Source organism: Anabrus simplex, chromosome 7 (assembly GCF_040414725.1).
Source record: "Anabrus simplex isolate iqAnaSimp1 chromosome 7, ASM4041472v1, whole genome shotgun sequence".
Classification (NCBI taxonomy): Eukaryota; Metazoa; Arthropoda; class Insecta; order Orthoptera; family Tettigoniidae; genus Anabrus; species Anabrus simplex.
The window spans coordinates 20,074,205-20,097,773 of record NC_090271.1 but is presented as its reverse complement, the minus strand read 5'-3'; positions in this window follow the sequence as shown (position 1 = coordinate 20,097,773).

Sequence of the window (23,569 nt, the reverse complement as noted above, 5' to 3'; positions counted from 1 at the left end):
CCATAAGGAAAGCTACACCGATCAAATTTATGCAAGTAAGGTGATTGGTACCTATCTGAGTGTCTGAGACCGTTGAGGTCCTTATCTTCCGACCTCCAACTTGGCAGCTTCAATCTTGGCTCAGTCTGATGATATTTGAGGGGGCACACATACATCAGTCTCGTGTCGTAGAAATACTGGCACGTAAATGAACTCCTGCGATATGAAATTTCGTCACCTCAGCGTCTCAGAAAACGGTATAAATAGTATGTGGAACGTAAAGCAAAATAACGCTAATAAAAAGACGATTGGTCAAAGAGACAGACTTCTCACTGCATCCATCCAGATATTAATTGAGAGCCGGTGCTAGAGGTTGCCTTGGTATACTAAATATTAAACACTCCTTCTATAAAAATTGCCTTATGTGTCACTAATACACTTGACAGAAATTCTGGATTGAGAGCTTGATCAATTAACCAGCGGCAGAAATCCACTCTTAAATCATCACCGAGCTTGATAGTAGCAGTCGCTAAAGTTCGAACAGTATCCAATATTCGGGATGTACTGGCTTCGAATCCCTCTGTCAACAGCTTTAAAGATGATTTTCCGTGGTTTTTCATGTTCACACCAGGCAAATGCTAGGGCTGTACCTTAATTAAGACCACGGTTGCTTCCTTCCCGATCCTAGTCCTTAGTTATATCTGTCGCCATAAAACCTATCTGTGTCGGTGCGACGCACCGACACAGATAGGTCTTATAGGACGATGGGATAGCAAAGGCCTAGGAGTTGGAAGGAGGCGGCCGTGGCCTTAATTTAGGTACAGCCCTAGCATTTGCCTGGTGTGAAAATGGGAAACCACGGAAAACCATCTTCTGGGCTGCCGACAGTGGGATTTGAACCCATTATCTCCGGGATGCAAGCTCTCAGCCAAGCGTCTCTAACCGCACGGCCAACTCGCCCGGTAATAATAATAATAATAATAATAATAATAATAATAATAATAATAATAATAATAATTTTTGCTGCCGGGCAGAGTGGCTCAGACGGTTGAGGCGCTGGCCTTCTGACCCCAACTTGGCAGGCTCGATCTTGGCTCAGTTCGATGGTTTTCGAAGATGCTCAAATAAGTCAGCCTCGTGTCGGTAGATTTACTGGCGCGTAAAAAGAACTCCTGCGAGACTAAATTACAGCACCTCAGCGCCTCCAGAAACAGTAAGAGTAGTTAGTGGGACGTAAAGCAAATAACATTACCGGTATTATCAGGTCATTAGGAGCTGAAAGGCAGGGAAGAAAATAGTAAAATATGCGTGGTGTAGGAGGAAACAAGATGAAATGTACTTCACCCGTGCCTACATCGCTCGCAGTAGTTTACTACAGGATAGTATGCGTAAGACCAGAACCAGGTCTCTTTGCGATGAGTCAGGTGTATCTTCGTATTGTGGTTAGCACTAGAGGACAAAGTGTGACAAACAGGTTTTGTGTATAAACATCAAACATGCACACCAACAGACACACACACGCAATGTACCCAAACCAGTACAGTATAGAATGAAGAACTGCCATGCTATGTTCAAGGTCAATATCTAGCGTTTTAACAAGCACGTCTTCCGTGTGTTGTGTTCAGCTTGCGCCACGTACAAGGCAATCGCGAACTGAAACTCTAGATTTATAATTTTTGTTACCGGTACTTCAATTTTTCTGCTCGGATTTATGAGAATATCGAACTATCGAGACTCAAAATACTACATCGATTGAGAACTGAACTCCCAACTCAATACGCTGCAGAAATGGTGTAACATCTGACATACCAATGTGAAACACGTAGCAATTGTTCAAGTGACCTCCCTGGACTACTCTGCAGGCTTCACTTCTCCGTACCCGGCGAGTTGGCCATGCGGTTAGGAGCGCACAGCTGTGAGCTCGCATCAGGGAGATTGGGGCTTCGAACCCCAATGTCGGCAGCCCTGAAGATGGTCTTCCGTGGTTTCCCAAGTTCACACCAGGCATTGCGGGGGTTGAACCTTAATTAAGGCCAAGACCACTTTCTTACCATTCCTAGGCCTTTCTTGTCCGATTGTCGCCATAAGACCTCTCTGTGTTGGTGCGACGTAAAGCAACTAACAAAAGAAAATCACTTCTCCGAATCCAGTCTTCCGTAATATCCATTGGAGATCTGGCGGGCCAATTGATGGGTCCATGTCGTCCTATTCGCCATAGACCAAACGACTGATCCAAATGATCATGCAGTAAGCGGCTTATATCAGGTGGTGGACCATCGTGTAAAAACCACATGTTTCGGCGTAGTCGAAACGGAGCGTCCTCTGAAAGCTCTAATAACGTACCTATGAGGAACTCCAGGTAACATACCCCTATGAACTGTGCAGGTAAGATGATGATAATAATGTCATTGGCTTTACGTCCCACTAACTACTTTTCACGGTTTTCGGGGACGCGGATTTGCAGGAATTTAGTGCGATAGGAGTTCTTCACGTACCAGTAAATCTACTGATACAAGGCTGACGTATTTGAGCACCTTGTCAAGACTGGACTCAGAAGGCCAGTGCCTCAACCATCTGAGCCACTCAGCCTGGCAAGATGATTGGTGCAGCACTGCGTAAAGTGCTGGCCTTCTGAACCCAACTTGGGAGGCTTGGTCTTGGCTCAGTCCGGTGGTATTTGAAGGTGCTCAAATACGTCAGTCTCGTGTCTGTAGATTTATTTGCATTAAAAAATACTGCGATAAAAAATTCTGGCATTTCAGCGTCTCCGAAAACCGTGAAAATTAGTTAGTGGAACGTAAAGATATTATTATTATTATTATTAGTAGTAGTAGTAGTAGTAGTAGTAGTAGTAAAATTATTTTTACGGAAGTTCTAATTAAACGGGTCCATTACAGTCATCATTTTACCTATCGGTACTTACTGTTCAGTAATAAGCCTTCCGTCCGCCTCTGTGGTGCAGTGGTTAGTGTGATTAGCTGCCACTCCCGAAGCTCGGGTTCGATTTCCAGCTCTGACAAGAAATTTGAAAAGTGGTACGAGGGCTGGAACGGGGTCCACTTAGCCTCGGGAGGTCAAATGAGTAGAGGTGGTCCGATTCCCACCTCAGCCATCCTGAAAGTTGTTTCCCGTAGTTCCCCCCTTCTCCAGGCAAATGCCGGGATGGTACCTAACTTAAGGCCACGGCCGCTTCCTTCCCTCTTCCTTATCTATCCTTTCCAATCTTCCCAAACCCCCGCAAGGCCCCTGTTCAGCATAGCAGGTGAGGCCGCCTGGGTGAAGTACTGGTCATTCTCCCCAGTTGTATCCCCGATCCAATGTCTCACGCTCCAGGACACTACCCTTGAGGCGGTAGAGGTGGGATCCCTTGCTGAGTCCCATGAAAAACCAACCCTGGAGGGTAAACAGATTAGGAAAAAGAAGAATAAGCCTTCTATTAGAAATGCCCGCCGGCAATTCCACAGTAGGTATTTTTCCTTCGAGCAATGTTCACGATGGATGCAACTACGGTTTTTGAAATTTGTCTCATTAATAACAATTTCACTGAATACTTATAGCCTTTTCTTTCAGTGTCCACCGTCCTTTCAATGACCTAAAAAGTTTATGAATAAGCATAGACAACCCGCATTGTCTATTGTCAGAAATTCATCGTAGACTGTCGCAATAACAGCACAGAAATGTTGCGCCCATATTTCATTTACTTATTAACCATTTCCTTTCATTTTGTCAGCTTGGATCACTGAGTAATGCCATTGACGTCTTAAAAATCGCACACAAATACACAACACTTGATTCGCACGTATGTGCTTGTACGGATCTTCGACGTCACTGTAAGGATTCTGTGTACTTTTCACACAGAGTACCCTACACCGGTTTTCGAGTACAGCAAGTGACCTGGCACGTGAGTCATCCTCTTCTACTTGCCAAGCCTTTAGGGGAAGTGCACAACAACATGTGTTGGCCTGCGATAAGAAACAGGTTCAACAAGCCCTATACTCGGCTACTGTACTTCCGCTACGCGTGGACAGAATGACATCACCGGCGTATCCTGCTACGGCCGTTCAAAACACATTAGGTCCTGAAATATTTGGCTCAGTTATGGGCAAACTAATAGGACAAGGTAAAAATTACATAGCATATATTATGAGATGTATTTTTCTTAGCCGACTAGCTTAATATCTGCACGTATACACCTAACAGCCTGTATATATACCGGTATACATGACAACCATATTTCAATTTGATTACGCACTCTTCAAAACTCTCTAAATGTAATAAACTAAAATAAAATAAAATTAAGGCGATGTACCACTTTTCTTCGAGCTCGCATAGAGTCGAGTGACTGCGACGGTTGCTTGTCCGATCAACAACGTTTATGTCCACGTCCAAGGCAAGGTGCTCCGCCTAATTGTTTACATCAGGATTAAACTCTCGTGAAAAGCGGTGTAAGGTGAGTCAGTGCATTGTTTCACTTAAGCACCAGTACGTGCGCTAATGTGAGTCAATGCAGAGTTTCACTTAAGCACTTATAACTACATTTGGTGTGGATAAATCAAAGAAACGCCTAAGGTTATCGAACAAAGGCAGATGGAATTATGTTAAATAAGTTTATTTGGCTAGGATTTGAATGAAGAAGAACACGAGGAAAGAAACAAGCGATTTAGGCTGTTTCCGGAACTACATATAGGCCGGAAGTGTTTTTTCGAAATTTGTCTTTTTAGTTTGACTCACGGTTTAACATCTTTCCAGGCCCTTTAACCCTTCAACTTACGGCACAATTGAAGAAATTGCTTAACTTTACGTTTTTCATTGTTAGCAAAGGAAGGTTTTCAACAGTAAAATCTTCTGTAAGGGAATTCAGTTTTACATTGTGGCATAGACATGTGTTTCCACTTCTATGCTTTATCTCTACTCGCAGAACCTGTTGTCCTTGCATAATGCGTCGTGCTCTGAACACAATCTGAAGGCATTTGAACTTGCCATGCCTGCGCTATTGCACTTCTCAAATCGCCATAGCAAGAACATAAGTAAAATAATTTCAGTGCTTGTCCGGCTCCATGCCTAATGGTTATCGTGCTGGCTTTTGGTCACAGGGGTCCCAGGTTCGATTCCCGGCAGGGATGGGAATTTTAACCACAATTGGTTAATTTCCCTGGCACGGGGGCTGGGTGTATGCGTTTTCTTCATCATCATTTCATCCTCATCACGATGCGCAGGTCACCTATGGAAGTCAAATCAAGAGACCTGCATCTGGCGAGCCGAACCCGTCCTGGGATCTCCCGGCACTAAAAGCCATACGCCATTTCATTTTTCATTTTCATTTCAGTGCTCATCGTTTTGTTAAAACAATGCCTAGTGTAGGTAAGTTCCGTGACTGGTGATGTAAGATTAGCAGAGAGCACTTGAAATCATAATGCTATTGTAAAACAGATCGGCAGCACTCAACAGTAAGTACCTTCCGTTTGTGTAAACCCTTTGTTTTACAGCCATCCCTTATACAACAAACAAGCCTCCTAATTGCCTCACAAGTTCAATGTCTGTATTTTAAAAGCTCTGCTCGCACATAGAAGCTTGCTACTTTGCATGTTTGATGATCATCCCGCGTTAAGAGCTTTTCTCTCTCTTTCGGCCCAGCTAAAGCCTAGTCTCCAGGGATTTATTTTAAGTGGTCGCATCCCGATGTGTGTCCCTCGTTTGCTCTGTCGTTGACTGAAGAAAATATTCAGCAATGTGAATGTCTCATTAAACTTGATTGCAATCGTTTGTACATTATCAGTGAACTCCTTGCTCTTTAAGAAAGGTGGTGCAACTTGTTCCCACAAGCGACCGATCCTGGCTTTGCACGAGAAATGCTGGTGGTGATGCTTATTGTTATAAGAGGAATTGTAATTGGGCAACTATCCTCTATTAGCAACAACCAGAGGGAAACTGGGGGAAGTCCGACATTTATAATAATAACATACATACATTATCATTATAGACTGTTATGCCTTTCAGCGTTCAGTCTGCAAGCCTCTGAGAATTTACTAAACGTCGCCACAATCCTCGATTTGCAACTAGTGTTGTGGCCTCATTTAGTTCTATACCTCTTATCCTTAAATCGTTAGAAACAGAGTCTAACCATCGTCGTCTTGGTCTCCCTCTACTTCTCTTACCCTCCATAACAGAGTCCATTATTCTCCTAGGTAAACTATCCTCCTCCATTCGCCTCACATGACCCCACCACCGAAGCCGGTTTATTCGTACAGCTTCATCCATCGAGTTCATTCCTAAATTAGCCTTTATCTCCTCATTCCGAGTACCCTCCTGCCATTGTTCCCACCTGTTTGTACCAGTAATCATTCTCGCTACTTTCATGTCTGTTACTTCTAACTTATGAATAAGATATCCTGAGTCCACCCAGCTTTCGCTCCCGTAAAGCAAAGTTGGTCTGAAAACAGACCGATGTAAAGATAGTTTCGTCTGGGAGCTGACTTCCTTCTTACAGAATACTGCTGATCGCAACTGCGAGCTCACTGCATTAGCTTTCCTACACCTTGATTCAATCTCACTTAATAATAATAATAATAATAATAATAATAATAATAATAATAATAATAATAATAATAATAATAATAATAATTGTTCCGAGGTATCTGTGGAACAGCAGAGGTGAAAGAAGGTGCGGGGGTGAACGGGTCTCAAACTACGAAATTAAAGTTAAGGTAAAATTTAACAAGGTTATATTTTCTTTTCAAAATCAAGAACAAGAAATAACAAATTGAACAGGTACACAGTAGCCGAAACACAATTCGAAAAGGTACAATTACAGAGATTACAGGATTTGGGCTCCGAGAGCCAGACACCCAATTCTTGAGCATAAGCCCAACCTTACGATATACAGAAGTCAAGAAAGGGGCAGAAGACCCCAAACATGCCTAGGAGCACTTGCTCCTCTTTACACGGTAAAGCCTCCTCGAGGCATTCAACAACGCACTTTTTCAAGAAAGAGCAACTCGCTCTTAAAATTTAAGCCTATCAAAGGCCACACCAAACTCCACCTTCAAGTTGACCTCTAAGGACATAAACACAGGGGTAAAATACCGAACCTACTGAGGCCTATTAAGTAAAGAAACATGAAAATTACATGGCCTCAAAAATACCAACTTGAGAGGAGGCGTACTAGCACTACTAATACATTTTGTTTAAAACCTAATCTGGCTCTAGGCCGCTAATGCAAGGGCTAATCAAATACTAAAGAGGTGACTTATAGAAGGAACAATATACACTGACTGACAGAGCAAATGCAACACCAAGAAGGAGTGGTCAGAAATTTATGCCAATTGCAGGGTAGACTGACGTCACTGAGGTATGCTCATGTTGTGAAATGCGCCGCTGTGCTGCGCACGTAGCGAACGATAAATGGGACACGGCGTTGGCGAATGGCCCACTTCGTACCGTGATTTCTCAGCCGACAGTCATTGTAGAACGTGTTGTCGTGTGCCACAGGACACGTGTATAGCTAAGAATGCCAGGCCGCCGTCAACGGAGGCATTTCCAGCAGACAGACGACTTTACGAGGGGTATGGTGATCGGGCTGACAAGGGCAGGTTGGTCGCTTCGGAAAATCGCAGCCGATACCCATAGGGATGTGTCCACGGTGCAGCGCCTGTGGCGAAGATGGTTGGCGCAGGGACATGTGGCACGTGCGAGGGGTCCAGGCGCAGCCCGAGTGACGTCAGCACGCGAGGATCGGCGCATCCGCCGCCAAGCGGTGGCAGCCCCGCACGCCACGTCAACCGCCATTCTTCAGCATGTACAAGACACCCTGGCTGTTCCAATATCGACCAGAACAATTTCCCGTCGATTGGTTGAAGGAGGCCTGCACTCCCGACGTCCGCTCAGAAGACTACCATTGACTCCACAGCATAGAGGTGCACGCCTGGTATGGTGCCGGGCTAGAGCGACTTGGATGAGGGAATGGCGGAACGTCGTGTTCTCCGATGAGTCACGCTTCTGTTCTGTCAGTGATAGTCACCGCAGACGAGTGTGGCGTCGGCGTGGAGAAAGGTCAAATCCGACAGTAACTGTGGAGCGCCCTACCGCTAGACAACGCGGCATCATGCTTTGGGGCGCTATTGCGTTTGATTCCACGTCACCTCTAGTGCGTATTCAAGGCACGTTAAATGCCCACCGCTACGTGCAGCATGTGCTGCGGCCGGTGGCACTCCCGTACCTTTAGGGGCTGCCCAATGCTCTGTTTCAGCAGGATAATGCCCGCCCACACACTGCTCGCATCTCCCAACAGGCTCTACGAGGTGTACAGATGCTTCCGTGGCCAGCGTACTCTCCGGATCTCTCACCAATCGAACACGTGTGGGATCTCATTGGACGCCGTTTGCAAACTCTGCCCCAGCCTCGTACGGACGACCAACTGTGGCAAATGGTTGACAGAGAATGGAGAACCATCCCTCAGGACACCATCCGCACTCTTATTGACTCTGTACCTCGACGTGTTTCTGCGTGCATCGCCGCTCGCTGTGGTCCTACATCCTACTGAGTCGATGCCGTGCGCATTGTGTAACCTGCATATCGGTTTGAAATAAACATCAATTATTCGTCCGTGCCGTCTCTGTTTTTCCCCCAACCTTTCATCCCTTTCGAACCACTCCTTTCTTGTGTTGCATTTGCTCTGTCAGTCAGTGTACATTACGTTAAGGAAGAAAAAGTTGTGAAAATAAGTTCACCTCAATGCAATATGAGTGGGAGCTCGAGAGAGTTAAGCACTCTCTATCCCGATCTATAATTTAAAAAGATAGAATAGATACCAAGTGTTTTTACATTTTAAGAGAAGTTACATGGTAAAAGGCTTCGGACCTGCCCCGAGAGTTAAACTGCTGAGCTAGCTAGAAAATAAGTTATTAAACGGCCATTACCTTGTGGATGAACTGCTGCCCGAAGAAAGAGGCGCTTCCTGCCCCCTGCTACGTACTTTACACATTGAAAGATGTTACTGAAGTGGCGCAGAGACCCTAAAATCAGCAGTTGATATACTCTCGCGGAAAGTTCGAGGCGTTTCAGGAATTAGAACACCCTCCCACAAGAATTTTATTGGTTAACCAAGAAAACCCCTACACAAGATGAAGAAGAAACACATTATTGGTGGAAAATTAATTCGAGAAATTCGGTATTGGCTAAATTCAAAACAAGGGGAAAGAAAGGGTTAATATTGCCAACTTAAACCATGACTGCAAGAAATTTAACAAAGAACGAAATTATGAATTCAAATTTTCTCCAAAAACATAGTTCTTTCACTTCGCACCAGGGTGCACAATTGTAGTTCTTCAGTAGTGTCCTCTAGAAGAGAATGTTCACACTTCTTTCTACAGGCAAAATAAAACTACGTCGAAAACGACCCCGTTCAGAAACTTCAAAATTTCCAAGTAGTGACATCTTCTGAGAAACTTGAAAATTAACACAGTAGATAAGGTTCAGACTTCCTCCAGCAGAGGAGTTTCAACTGGCGCAAAGTTTGAATTAGCGGCGTGGAGGTGTACCGCCCGGTACAATAATAATAATAATAATAATAATAATAATAATAATAATAATAATAATAATAATAATAATAATAATAATAATAATAATCTTCCTTTCTTAATCCGTTTATCTTCCAGGGTTAGTTTTTCCTTCCGACTCAGCGAGGGATCCCACCTCTATCACCTCAAAAGCAGTGTTCTGGAGCGTGAGACTGTGGGTCTGGTATACAATTGGGGAGGATGACCAGTACCCCTCCCAGACGGCCTCACCGGTTATGATGAACAGAGCCTTCTTGGGGGATGGGAAGATTGGAAGGGATAGACAAGGAAGAGGGAAGGAAGTGGCTGTGGCCGTAAGTTAGGTGCCATCCCTGCATTTGCCTGGGGAATAAGTGCGAAACCACGGAAAACCACTTCGAGGATGGCTTAAGAGGGAATCGAACATCTCCTCTACTCAGTTGACCTCCCGAGGCTAAGTGGCAGAGCCGGAAATCGATCCCGGGTCTCCGGGGGTGGCAGCTAATCACATCAACAATTACACCACAGAGCCGGAACTCATATCTATCTATATTTCTTTCTTGATCTGTTTACCCTCCAGGGTTGGTTTATCCCTCGGACTCAGCGAGGGATCCCACATCTACCACCGTAAGCGCAGTGTCCTGGAGCGTGAGACTTTGGGTCGGGGGGATACAGCTCTGGAGAAGGACCAACACCTCGCCCAGGCGACCTCACCTGCTATGCTGAACAGGGGCCTTGCGAGAGGATGGGATGAATGGAAGGGATAGATAAGGAAGAGGGAAGGAAATTCGAATTTCGTGACAGAGCGGGGAATCGAACTCGGGCCTCCAAGAACGGCTGCTAATCACACTAACCATTAGGTTTCAACACCTGAAATTGGTACCAGTTGTGTGTCTATTTTACAAGAACTTATTTTTTTTTTTACAAGTCCTTTGCGTCGCAACAACACCAGTTAGGTCTTATGGCGACGATGGGACAGCAAGGGGCTGGGAGTGGGAAGGAAGCGGCCGTGGCCTTAATAAGGCCTGGTGTAAAACATGGGAAGCTACGAAAAACCATCTTCAGGGCTGCCGACATTGGGATTTGAACTCACTATCTCCCTAATACTGGATACCCGCCTCACTTAAGCGACCACAGCTATCAAGCTCGGTACAAAAAAACACAATTAACCTCTCACTATCACAACTTTGTATCTTTTAAAGGAAAAAATATGTTTCCTCCAGCGAAGTTATTGTCTTATCACCGCGATGACCTTGTTACATCGGCATGACGTCGAACTGCGTCAGGCTTCTCTTGCTTTCCACAGATGTATTGAGAAAACGTTAACGTTCGACAGACTGGAACTGTCTGGTGGACGTGGTCGGTGAAATTGTTGTCTCATACCGTGCGTCGAGGGTTCGAGTCGCGTTCGTCGAGAATATGTTTACCATCAGAATGTTGGCTGGCAGAGTAGGTGAGATGGCGGTATACAATTTATAGTCATTAGATTGCGTGATCTCTGTGGTGTAGTGGTTAGTGTGATTAGCTGCCACCCCCGCAGGCCCGGGTTCGATTATCGCTCTGCCACGAAATTTTAAAATTGGTACGAGGGCTGGAACGGGGTCCACTCTGCCTCGGGAGGCCAACTGAGTAGAGGAGGTGTTCCATTCCCTCGACAGGAGTAGGCTATGTGCCAACACCGTGCTTCGCCACCTCCCTTCCTACTGTCATATATCACGTCATTCATTTTAATTCTCGATCATCAAAGGCTGTATGAATTTCACGTGTTAAATCAATTGTTATTAAATGCAACGCAATAAAACTCGACGAGGAAGACGAAAAGAGTAAACAAAGGCCAAATTAGTTAAGATAAAAGTGCAGTTACAGAGAAAATATATTGATGGTAATACGATGTGTCTGGAGAAATATGAATTGAATAAATTTAAGTCACGGGAAAGACAGAGGAATTACTCTAAATTCGCCGGGCTCTATGTGTAACATCATCATGTAATAAGCCGCGGAGTAAGTGAGATAGAATGGGCTATCGTGTGGGAAGAGGCAGAATGTCTCCCCTTCATGCTTTTTCAACATTGGGCCAGCTACTTACAATGAACAACAAATCACAGTTCGCTAGAAATGTCACCTTCCTAGTGCAGGCTTCAGACAGTGTCTGGCAGTAATTCTTTACTGTTACAGAACAGGTGTTATCCGGTCAAGTTTTAAATGTTCTACTTTATTGTCCAAAATGAAGAATTAACTTCACTGAATGGCTTCTAAAATTCGAAAACGGAGAACTCGGCCAAAACATATTGAACGAGATCCACTTGGTTCTTCTTTTCGTTCAAGTCAGAGTACAATCTTTTTCAGAAGTAACAAATTTTTACTCAAGAAACGAATAAGTTAGGTTCTGAATAGTTCGATAGGTGAGCGAATAACGTACTTCACCATTTACTCCATAATGTTAGTAAAGATGGTTTGTGTAATGGAGCGAGATTGAATTTACAGTAGCTAGACTAAAATATCGTTCACCGAGCTCGATAGCTGCAGTCGCTTAAGTGCGGCCAGTATCCAGTATTCGGGAGATAGTAGGTTCGAACCCCACTGTCGGCAGCCCTGAAAATGGTTTTCCGTGGTTTCCCATTTTCACACCAGGCAAATGCTGCGGCTGTACCTTAATTAAGGCCACGGCCGCTGCCTACCCACTCCTAGGCCTTTCCTGTCCCATCGTCGCCATAAGACCTTTCTGTGTCGGTGCGAAGTAAAGCAAGTAGCAAAGAAAAAGAATATCGTTCATGCAGAAATTCAGACGGACTCAGCTTCAGGAATAAAGTGTTTTAAACCAATGATAGATTTAGCACCAGTGTATACCATTCGTTCTTAAATGGAGGCAATTTCCTCTAAATTTAGCTTTCTCTGTCACAATGAATAAGTCACCAGCATAAACACCAAAATTGGGATATATCTCCCCACTCCAGTGTTTTGGTCAGTTGTACGTTGCTTTCTCAAGAGTAAGCAGATCCATAGATGTCAGAGTACAACTCCGAGCGACAGCTGCACTCAATATGGTTTGTAGGGAAGTACTACAACACCTGTTTTGATTCCATTCGAATGGCGTATAAAACCTCGAAAGTGGAACTTCTCCAATTACTTTATAGATAGTAATTTCGACTGACGAAGACAGGCTTACATACTAGCTTTTATTTTTATTTTTATGAACTCCAGCTTCTTTGATATCAGTTAAAAAATGTTAGGGAAACTACCACTTCGAGGGTGGTTGAGATGGGAATGAACCCCTCTCTACTCAGTTGACCTCCCGATGCTGAGCGGAGCCCGTTCCAGCCCTCGTACCACTTTTCAAATTTTATTAAATGCAGATTAGTGATGATTGATTGATTGATTGATTGATTGATTGATTGATTGATTGATTGATTGATTGATTGATTGATTGATTGATTGATTGATTGATTGATTGATTGATTGATTGATTGATTGATTAATTGATTGATTGATTGATCACAAAATGGGGAAGCTATTCGAGTGTACTCTTCAGACCTTCCTCTTTGTTTCCAGTGTTTATATTGTTGCTAGCTATTATAATTCTGAAATCATGGATAGAATTCAGGTAAAGTAATACAAATATCTTCTCGTTGTTCAACGGGCTGCATAAAGTCTTAGTGCTTAACTCGTTGAATAGCATTCTAGTGAAACGGGAGTAATATTAAACTGTGCTTCGGCGGTCTCATACTTTGCGTTACAGCTTGGCAGGTGAAGAAACACAGACTGGTCCCAAAGGTACTGAAGGTGGTGCCTGGAGTTTTATAGCGAATGTGATAAATGTGAATCTCCAGTCTAAAGCAGGAAGTTTCCGGGGGAAGTTTTCTTCTTCCTTGAAGTTTGAAAGTGGCGGGCGGGCTGGCGGAGACTAACATTCAGAATATCGCAGTAATGATTCATGAAGGCTGCAGCTACAGGAATACACTCTACTTTTCATGGCAGCTACAGTTGAGGAGGAACATTTTGGTAGAATAGACTACTCTGCTTCCTGTAGTTTTTGATCATCATAAACTAAGGAGAGATTATTTCTTTATTGAGAGCCAAATTGTTACAAAATATCAGTGCTGAATTATAAAATTATGAGTCCTTATTTAATGATAAGGAATAAGGACTCACCATTGTATAATTCAGCCATATATTTTCCTTAAATGCAGTTCAGTAATTCTTATTACAGTTAGTTTGTGTATTACTACGCTGCATGTATAGTACCCATCCAGAAGACTCGCAGGATCCTCAACAGCCCCACCTTTAGCTGTCACGGATAGCGCAGACGTCATTCATGACGTTTTCTTTGGAAAAAGAGGTGTGAATTACTTTCTTGTTGCTTTCCCCGAAGATACAGTGTAATATCCACACAAACCGATCCAATGAGTAACACGTTCACACGGACCGGCTGCGAAAGAAATGGCATTACTGGAAATGCTCCTTCCTCAGTCACATTCATATGGTCACTGATTCAAAGAAATTCAAGTAACAACTTTGATCCACCGCAAACTAACAGAGATGGTCAGACTCCTTGACGGTATGTTCAGCGTTAAGGCCTTCGGTTCATAGGGTCCTCGGTTCTATTCCTTGCCCGGTCGTGGATTTTATTTTTATTTTATTGCTTATAAGTTGCTTTACGTCACACCGACACAGAAAGTTCTTATGGCGACGATGGGCTAGGAAAGGGCTAGAAGTGGGAAGGGAGCGGCCTGGTGTGAAAATGGGAAACCACAGAAAACAATCCTCAGGGCTGCCATCAGTGTCGTTCGAACCCACTGTCTCCCGAATACTGGATACTGACCGCGACTGCAGGTATCGAACTCGATGGCGCAGAGAACTGTCACCGGGTTTAAATAAATGTATATTATTTTGAACATAATAAAAAATAAAAATATTCCTATTATCTCTCCTACTCAAGGAAGTTCTAACAGGAAACGCTATGAGCTTATATTTTCCTTCTAGCAGAATGGGTAATTATGCCCCTGTGTAACTTATTTTTTATGGTTTTTCGGGTAACCGTGTCTACGTTTAGGTTCCCTTGGGGAACAGTGCTTTACCTGGTTGTGAAATTTTGTAATTGATAAGCCCACCATGGGGCAATCTGTGTATGAACACTATGAAGTGGGGTCACCCTACGGGTTAGCAGTGTAATTGAAAATGTAAACAGCAACAGATTTCTTGATTGAGGCTATCTTCTATATATTTGGAGCTTAGACTCTATGATGTTATACCTGTTAGGAGCAATTATACTCTTCCATATGTAGGTTAATGACTGAGAGTTTCTCCCAATTAAACTTGTACCTGATTAAAGACTTGGAAGTCCATGGTGTTGTTGGAGGTGACGAGTTCTTTGTTAAATTTGAATATTCCCAAGTCATTTTTCAACTGCTTATAGTTAAGTCATTAAATTACTGTGACAACACTGACATAACTAAGTGGAAGAAGTGCCTGGACCAAATAGGAGCTTTGGGAGCACTCATTCACGCTTCCAAATTGATAGCCCTTGGGGTTACTCCCATTAGTCACCCCTAAATTGGCTAAGATGTGAGACACAAGTCTAACACCGTTGTCAGGACAAGTGTGGAGTGCGTTAGTCGCTCGCTGTACGTTATTTCAGTTTAATTTGACGATTGTATTATATTCAAGTAAGCTTCAACTAAGCAGCCGTAGCCAAGAGATCAAAGTCATCGTGCCTCAATCTCTTGAATGACAGATGTGACATTCGGAAGATATGGATTAGGTAATAATAATAATAATAATAATAATAAAAACAACAATAATAATAATAATAGTGTGCCCATTGCATTTTCTGACGTATTTCGAAATGGCGTCAAGTAAAGGTATGAACCACACAGGCCGGAATGGTATGGCAGAGAATCCTAAGATATAAGTCTATAGGAGGCCAAGACTAAGTTGGAACAGACGATCTTAAAAGGCTGTGAGAAGAACAGTGCAGTATTAATTGAATTGTTTCGGAAAACAAATAAAATATTATACATTATTATTATTATACACACTTGAACTGGAATCAAAAAGAAGCAATTCATTACCAGTGCTATCAAGAGGAGAAAAATAGCGATTATAGTTGGATTTTCAGAAATACTACACCTGAAAAGCAAGAATATACGGCAGAATACTTGCAATGCGTCATCAAGAAATATAAGAGCGGCGTGAAATACGAATACGTTCACCGTTTGAGCTGAAAATAATTCAACGACACGACGGAGCTCATCATCGAGCAGCGTTGTAAGAAGAGAAAGATACAAACAAGTCATTTTCCTGCGAGAAGATTTAAGACAATTAAGCTTTTCAGAAGTTAAATAATCAAAAGTACAGTTTCTTCAGAAATAAGTTTGAAGATATTAACATAAGTTTCAAATAGTTGATTGACCGAAATACGAAGAATATCGGATTAATTAAGAAGAGATTATTAGTTAAAGAAATTATTTCAAAAGTGAACGATTACTGCCTGAATTTCTTGGGTGTTATTGACAGCTACTGTATGAAGAAGATAACTTGCTAATTTAGAGATGGACCGACTTGAGAAGGATATGATCGAGGCTAGAGGCCAGATCTGGCATGTGAGGAGACCACCAGCCAAACCGCAGACCTCCAGCCGAACAGCAGACCGTAGCCAGCCGAGACCAGTGATGTGACGCAGAAAGAGAGCTACAGAGACGGCGTACTTGATGACTGACAAGCTAAGTCTTACTATATGTTAGTTCTCAATTAAGCTAAGCATATGTATCTAATATGACTTACAATAAGTGTGAAATACTTAGTAGTGAAAGTGACTCAGTGAGGTGATGTTATATAGTTGAACGATACTATGTTAAGTTAACATGTAACTAAATCGATATCTCGAAAGAAGTGGCTAGATGATCGTTTATAATGTGAGTACGTGTTATTTCGAGAAAGAAGGTAGATCATTATGCCATTAAATACGAGAATTTGCGAGTATTAGATATCATTAATGGATTTCGTGAAGCCATTCATGCTATGTTTACGTCCCTACAGGACATTATGAGGAAAAGTAGGGATTCATATGAAATACTCCTTGTCAAATCACGTCATAAATGGAATTATGAATTGTTATAGTTTAGGCATCGATCTACGAGAAAAGAAGTGAACCATATGAATGTAACAGAGAATAATACGTCTTTATAAATGTGTTGTTATAGGAAGAGGTTATGGGATATGAAATACGGCAATGTTAATGATGTTATTGAAATGATTGAAGGTTATATAGTTGAGAATAGAGTGACGTGTAGCGATTTAAGTAAAGTAATTTGACGTTGTGTCATAATAAGACGTAGATATGATAGTTAAATGTTGAAATATTCAAACGAGGATCAGATATACGATGCAAGTACAATGAAAGATGTACGTCGGGGGAGTAACTCAATATTAAGGTTTGAATATAGAATCCACGTGTGTAGTTAAGAGTAAATGGTTTCCATTATGTCAATTACAGCTGTAGATGTTAAGAAATACTCGTGGTATATGACATATTCTCGTAATAAATGTAATGAAAGATATCTTGAATGTGAGTAGCCATTATGAAGAATAACGTCGGAGGATAGTAATGAGATATCGTAAATGAAATATTTGTGGAGTCACTTAAATAATCTTAACATAATATCATAAGCCAAATGAATGATCAGATACATATTGAGCTTGCGAATAGCGAATTAATAGCTATTTAGTTAGAAATATGATGTAGATTAATTTTATATTTTGAGTGATAATTAATGCTTTATTTAACGTATAAAGATGATAGGTTAGGATGTTAGGAGCCTAGATTTTGGCAGGCAATAGGGATAGTAAGATTAGCACGTCAATCATCAACAATTCTTCTACACGCCAGTGAATGGAATTAAAGATTTAATTCAGATTGCCAATTTCCAATTCTTAAAGATATGTTTGAGATTTAACTTAGTGTTGTAATGTCACTGATGAGATGCATGAATTGTTTTCGAATTAGTGATTTATTTAACATGACAACTAAGTAATTGAACTTTTAATACAAAAATGGAATGTAAGGAGATTCTAGTTCATTTCAGTAAGAACTTATTCTTCTTTAATTAAGCCAGCGCTGACTTATATGGGATCTGTGTAAATATGATTGATTTAGAAACATCGTTGAAAATAATTTAAAGATAATTTGAATTCTCTATTCTTTCACTCTTGAATAATTGAATAAAATTTCTCCTTTTGATTTATTTTTGATTGAATGAGCTGTGATTTATAGATGTTAGCTGTAGATTTACTTAGTAATTAAGGTAGTTTTTGTGCGGTTTACACCAAGTCTTGCTATGAATGATTGATTATTATGATAATGCGATAGGATGGAGACGTTCATCTGTATTTGTCGCGTGCGGTTTCCGTCTTCTCTTCGAACTCACGATAATTTTAACCATTTTTTTCGAGGAATAGCCCTGAGACAATATTCAGCTACCGGGAAATTTTTACTGGGGTCGTACCTGGACGCAGGATGGGCGCAATAGTAATCGTATTATCTTAGCTGCCATGTGCACATAATTTAAGTTTATGCCAATTAGTTTGCCCGCGTATCAGTTTTGATGTTCCACTCTTCTCCACCAGATGACAGAGGAATGGCTGAGTATTAACGAATTTTGTCGGGTGTACATCATAAGTGACAGCAGAGATCTTTCACATGTCGACATCGCACGACGTGGAGTGTGGAACAGACCTCACCCGCAATCTTGGTGTCTGCACGTAGACACTCTACCACTGATCCATAGCGGGGGCGGTTCCCAGAGGTGGTATTATGTTGCATAATTTTACTCTGTACCTGGCATATTTTTAGATACTGTCTGACTAGGACGTATATTGGATTCACCACGAGGACGTGGGAAAATGTAGGAACATGGCTCATCCTGTACCAAAAATAACTACCAGGTTAATTCCAGTGGGTAAAGGAGGAGGTCGAGCTGATCACTCTCACACTTGGTGCCGAGCTGCGGACAGTGGAAGTCATTACCTTCCATTCCTCCAAGGGCCTTCATGGTCACGGTCTGTACGGAAACGACTTTGGTTTTTTATTTCATGTGAATATGTTTTGGTTTGGGGTTCTATCTGGAATAATATTGAGGCGCTGAGATAAAAACGTGACTAGTCATTATTTTGGTGCTGTACGAGTTATTACTATAGTTCTTATCTTGATATGATTCATCATCTATTGATGCTAAAATGGGCTTTGTTCAGTAACTCTTTCCCTGTCTAAACCAGTGTTGAAATATTTTGTCGTTTGAAAGAGAGGTTTGGAACAGAGATCCCGAGTGAAATATGGCGTCCAAATCAAATATGAACATAGTTGTCTGACTAAATAACCTGGGTTGTTTAGTGAGAAAATCCTTTCATATTATCACTTCCATGTTACAAGTCAACACACTGATAGGACTTGTCTTTCCATGACAGCGTCGATTTTGATATGTATGTTTTGTTATATGACGCATGTTTACACGATTATTCGGAATGTGTATTAATACGCTTACATGACTAAAAACACTTTTTGCTAAAATATTGTATGATTTTTTTTATTTAAAATTTATTTTTCATAAAATGAGTTTTGTTTAAATCAAAAGCCGGACTTGTTAATCATTTTCTATATCAATTTCCTAGTATGATTACATATGTTGGTATATGACATTTTTAATCTTCCTAATGAGCATTAAGGGTTGACTATAACATACATACATCATCATTATTGATTGTATGTCTTTCAGCGTTCAGTCTGCAAGCCTCTGTGAATTTACTAAACGTCGCCATAATCCTGTATTTGCAATTAGTCTGTGGACTCATTCAGTTCTTGATGCAAGTTTAATGGACTAGTATTAACTTGAAAACAATTCTCTAACCCAAGGGTAAGTAATAGAAATATTGAGCTCGATTAGCAGGTATTATTATTATTTACATAGTTACATACGGACTTCATTTGGTATAAATCGTGGTCGTAACATTTATTATTTGTCTCATGTGTAACAAAACATCGGAGATTATGTCACGACACGTCTGCGTAAGAGTTTATTCAATGCAAAAGCACGTAATTAATAATATATAAAGTATTACCTGTAAAAATCAAGTGTAATGCTGTGCAATAGTCCAGAACAATGCATCTTGTCACTAGAATTGTATAGAAAATTCCATTCATTGTAAATAGGCTTTTGGAGACTCTAGACATTACGAGAAAACATGTTGTGTCATACTTTTCAAGAAGCCTGGCCAGACAATGTACATAAACAGGCAGTTTAGGAAGTTGTAGTTGAGTTGTTAGCGGGACTTGCTAGTGAATGTCGTTAGTCAAGTGCTCAACTCTTGTTGTGTTGGTGATCGGTTGACATGGTACTGTAGCAGTCAAATGTTTGTCAAGATGGCGGTTCATTAGTGTGTGTATAAAACAGTGTCCACAAGTCTCGTGTGTGGTTACAATATTCTCTACCTCTCATCTTTAAATCGTAAGAAACTGCGTCTAACCATCGTCATCTTGGTCTCTCTCTACTTCTCTCACGCTCCACAACAGAGTTCATTTGTCTCGTAGGCAACCTATTCTCCTCCATTCGGCTCACATATAATTACAAGGTGTAGAAATATTATTATGCAGTATTATAAAAATTGTATATTACTCAAAACTTCTATTCAGTGACATGATCTGGGCACCTCAATTATCGTCATCGAGTTCCCGACACCTTTGTAACCATGGCGACCATTGTTCGTCATATCTGCGTTGCTATAGCAGCGCAAGCTTCGTGACGGTGGGTACCATTTGCTACCTGTCGTACTTGGTGGTGATCTGAACACCCGGTCAAGAGTTTCTCTCCTTCATGCGCGATATGTTCGCCATCGAATTAAACAACGACGGAGCCACTTCCACTATGAGGAGTAGTACGGGCACGGATGCTGTATTCAGACGCCACTTAAACCACTTAACAATTCAACAATACGGTTTGTACTTTTCCATATCACCGTCCATTATTGAGTATAACTAATATCTGTACATTAATGTGTCAATACATTCCTGTTTCATTCCACCAGCATTGTACTGTTAATCGCGAAAAATACTTAATTCAGGATCTACACTTCTATAGTCTATTACAGACATTCGTACATTTTCTCCTCTAAACGCAAAAGCGTAGAATTGTGGACATGAATCCGATCTCTCGTCTGCTAAGCTCAAAAACATATCCAAGATTCTACGCGTGTCAGTGTAGAGGAAGAACTTAGCTATTTTATTGCATCTCGTTATTTTCTCATTTCGCATGCCTTTTGCCTGTCCAGTACGTTCATAAATCGGTCTTGAATGCTGAATGATATATAATACCTCTCAACGTAAACTGTTCTATTCCTTTCGTAGTGTTTAACGTCATTGAAACACATTGCAGGCTTTTGGCGACGCAAATTTTAGAATGGAGCAGGACTGGGAATGTTGGTACCGTGTTCAGCCAGATGTGAAATTGGACCGAAATGGAAAACAATTTTTGGAGAAGTTTATCACGGGATTTAACCCACGATCTCCCAAATGCAAGCTCAGAGTTACGCGATCGAACAAACTGTAAGGGGCCGTCAAATGAAAACTGAATACCCGCCATAACACATATTCCACGCGAAAGGTGGCAACACTGTTGTTACGTAACGATGCTGCCATCGCTATGGTAGGAGAACTGCATGGTGACAACTCACAGGCGAACACAGTTGTTGTGCGCAGACTGGTCTAGTGTGTTCGTCCATCTGTAGAAATGAAGGCGAGAAAAGAAGAGCAGTGAAGTGTGCTTCGATTTCTGGTGGCTGAGGGTGCACGAGTGGCATAGGAGATCCCGTAAGTGCGCACATCCCTGAAAAACGATGCGCGCCCAGGACAGGCCTTTGGATCCATTAGTGCTGATGTGATAGGGCGGATTGATGGCATTATCCGCAGAAACTGGCCAATCACGAAGGAACAAAATCATGTTCAGGTCAGCATTAACATGCCACAATCAACGATGAGGAAGAGTATGCGGTTTTTTTGTTTTTGTATTGTCACAGGGGACAAAACGTAGTGCCGGCATTTCGAGCCCGACAGCAAACGGCAAAGCCAACAATGAAAACATCGCAATTCTCCCCCACCAAATAAATCCAAAGCTGTTCACACAAGTTCCGGTAAAGTCATGGTGACCTCCTTCCTTGACTGCAGAGCCCCTCTGCTTCTCGACTTCCTCGAGCGTGGAAACACAATCAATGCGACGCGTCATAAAGTCAAAATGCCCTGGAATGCTGTCGGACGGAGTCATCGTGTTGCATGGTAATTCTCACCCCCATTCTTCCAATGTGGCGAAGGCTACGCTTCAGCTATTTGGTTGGGAAACACCTCAATATCCTCCGCATACTCCGGATCTTTCACCTTGTGATTTGCACATTTTTGTTGACCTGAAAAAAAAGACATTCGTGGACGTCGGTTTCATACGGATGAGGAAGTGCACGATTGGGTCCGTCAGCGTCCTACCTCTTTCTACATAACTGGAATTGATGGTCTTGTCTCCCAGTGGTATAAATGTATTAACGCTTTTGATAATTACTTTTGAATAAAATCATTTAGTGATCACACTGTAGCGGGTGTTCGATTGTAATTTGACTGTTCCTTATAAAACACTCTCGGTTAAGCTGAAGTGAATCACTATTTAATGTTCATAACATCATCAAAATTATAACAGATTTATGAACATCTTACGAAGTTTTTAAGCCCACTCTTCCGATTTCTTTTTAATTTTCGACAGCGGCGACCAAAATGCCGCCAGGCTCCTGACACTGACACCAAGTGGCACGCATCGCAGCGGTGCGGTGCAAATTGACGCGCCCGTCTTCGCGCGCTCAGATTTATACGCTCAACTTACTCCATAAATAACAGGCTCTCTCTGCGCTTTTTCATCCCCTTCGCTCTATAATTCCGAATGTGATTGGGGAACTCTACCCTTGGTTAAGACAAGAGCAACTTCAGCTTTGTTTCCCTGATTGAACTTTGCCCATTAATTGCACACGTCTTTATAAATAGTTAGGCTCAGAAATTGAATATAAAGAGAAGGGTGAGCACTATTGCTCCCCAACAAGCCAGCTAATGCTTCTTCTCGAGGGGTAAAAATCTGGAAGTGAAGTGATCTCATTGAAGGCAACGGCTAGTAAGAAAAATTGGTCGGCGTTTCCTTTCTTTCATTGCGCGTTCCGCTCTTTGTTGTAGTATATTGTTGTTTGATTGTATCTTAATTGGTTCCATTTGTCTGCTCCTGTCAGCCCACTTGGTAGACTTTAACTCATTTCTTCCTTGCCATTTCACTTCTCAACTAGAAAATAAAAGCGAGTTTCTTTCCAAAGTTAACACAGTCGCATTTCATTGATTCACTTAGCAACGATCAATATTAGGCCGAAGAAATCCAAGGGAGCTTACTAATTTCTTCAGGGGATGTCAAATTAGGAACCTCAAAGGCAAGCACAATCTGGGATTGCCCCCACTTACTGTGGCAGGGTACACCATTTCATTTTCTTATTTGACCTCCCTTGATCAACTCGTGAGGAGGTGTAGCATAAAATCCACTCAATTCCCTGTCTGTCGTAAGAGGTGACTTGAAGGGGGGGACCCATACCTAGGGGTACTCAACTATGGCGACCACGAGGCCCTGGCTGATTTTCACGCGCCCTACCTGACCTCCCTTGGCGAGCTGTTATTCTCTTCCGACCTCGTCTGTTTGCGAATACTTCACGCCCTCCGTTCTACTTCGCTTGTATCACCGACAACTTCGCTCCTCGAAGAGTCAGACATATTCCTTTTCCTCAATTACAATACCAGCGTGATTTAAAATCATCACCACCATCATCCTCCAACCCGTACACGACACGTAGGAAATCGTTGAGATTTACACTTTCCATTGCTTCCTTTTGCAAAAATTATCATCTCCAAAACGTCGAATCTCTTCCCGTTCTGCCTCTACTTAGTATTGAGAAGGGTTGGATGTTTCGTTTCATTTACCTTTAAGACAAGTGATTCTTATTCC